Source organism: Chrysemys picta, chromosome 4 (assembly GCF_011386835.1).
Source record: "Chrysemys picta bellii isolate R12L10 chromosome 4, ASM1138683v2, whole genome shotgun sequence".
In the NCBI taxonomy this organism is placed as follows: Eukaryota; Metazoa; Chordata; order Testudines; family Emydidae; genus Chrysemys; species Chrysemys picta.
In genome coordinates, this window is record NC_088794.1 from 60,345,162 (window position 1) to 60,347,052 (window position 1,891).

Sequence of the window (1,891 nt, forward strand, 5' to 3'; positions counted from 1 at the left end):
TATTTCTCTAATGGTTTGGTCGCAAAATGTTGTAAACAATGTCACAATCCTTCCCCCCCCACACACACACACACAAAGACAACAGCTTTTTGCAATTTTTTTTTTTGTCTTTTTTGAGGCAATTGTTTGGGGTGGGGGAGAAAAATGTTGTGTTTGAAAATATCTGGCTACTTCCAGTCCCAGCTGGGCACTCAGACTGCTCTATTAGCCATCGCTTCCTCCCTGAGCTGGGCATAGAACCCAGGAGTCCTGACTCCCAGGCCCCTGCTCTAGGCCTCTGCCCTTTAAGTTAGCCCCTGTCAATGTTAATCAGCCTGTACTTTGTACAAGGCTCCAAGGATACCCCCACCTCACGTGTTCACTGTGGGGGTGTTGATACCACAGCTCCATCGGCCCTGGGAGTGGTGAGGGTCCCAGAGTGAAGAGATCAGGGTTCCCTGGAGGAACAGGGTGCAGGGCCGGCTCCAGCATTTCTGCCCCCCCAAGCAAAAAAAAAAAAAATCCGCGACCGGCAGCAGCGGCAGGTCCTTCGCTCCTAGAGGGAATGAGGGACCTGCCGCCCCCGAATTGCCGCAGGTGCCACCCCTCTCCCTTGGCCGCCCCAAGCACCTGCTTGTTAAGCTGGTGCCTGGAGCCGGCCCTGTCAGGGTGCCCCGCCTGTAGGAGGCAACTGAGACCATGCAAAGCCCAGTGCCCAGGATGCTGCTGCTTGGGGCTGATCCTTTATCTGCCCCTCCCTTCTAGTCTCAGGGCTTCAGGTAGGCGTGCAGGATCCATGTGTAGAGTGGGGATGCTGAGAGTCATTGAACCAAACTGTCAACCCTGTCTGTGATGGACACCATGTCAAGCCAGGGAGTTACAACCCCTCTGGCTTCAGGGAGAGTCTGCTGCAGGCACCATTGCCCCCATTCACACACAAGGGCAGACACCCCCTTGCACTGGGGAGGTGCTCCCCAGCCTATACCATGGGGTTTTATCCATCTGAGACCTCATAGAGGCCCCTTTGTTGTGGTGCTCTCAAGCCCTCTCCCCCTGCTGTGGGGCCGGGACTGGCCCTGTTGAACTCAATGGGAGGCTGGGAGCAGCCTGGCTGAGGCCCATAGGCACCCCCTCTATTGCATGTTGCGGGATCAGGCAGTAGCTAAGAAGAGGGCAGACATATGCCACATGTAATAAGGCACCCACCAGCCAGGCAGACCACAGAAAGGGGGTGATTCTGGGCAGGGTGCAGGGCACCATCCACTGTGGTACCCTACATGCCTCCTCACGGGTGAGGCCAAGGGTGTATCAGCAAGCACAGCTTTGGCACATGGTATTTCCTAGGGGCAGAGACCCGCTAGCATCCCCCAGCTACCTCCTCCCAGCCCCATCCTTCATCTCTCTTACTCTGGCCTCCCTGCTCTGCCTACCCCGATTCCTGACCTCTCCCCTGCCACGCACCCCCCTTTCACATCCCTCCTTAAAGCCTGCCTTCCTTTATTATTAGTTATATTACAGTAGCACCAGAGGGCTCCAACTGGGATCAGACAGCCCTTCCCCAAAGAGCTTCTGTTCCAAATGGATAATGGGGTCAAAAGCTGGGAGGGGAAACAGGCACAGCAAGGGGCAGCCGCGTGCCCAACGGCTCACAAAACACAGCCATACTGACTCCCAGCCCGGTGTTCTGTCCACTGAGCGGCACTGTCTGCCCCACACTTCCACAGCCCTCCCCGCTCCTGGCTGATGTTCATTTGACGAGTTTAGACCAGTGATTCTCAATCATCAGTACATGTACTCCCGGGGTGCGCAGAGGTCTTCCGGGGGGGGGACATCAACTCATCTTGATAGTTGCCTCGTTTTACAACAGGCTACGTGAAAAGCACTAGTGAAGTCAGCACAAACAACAATATCA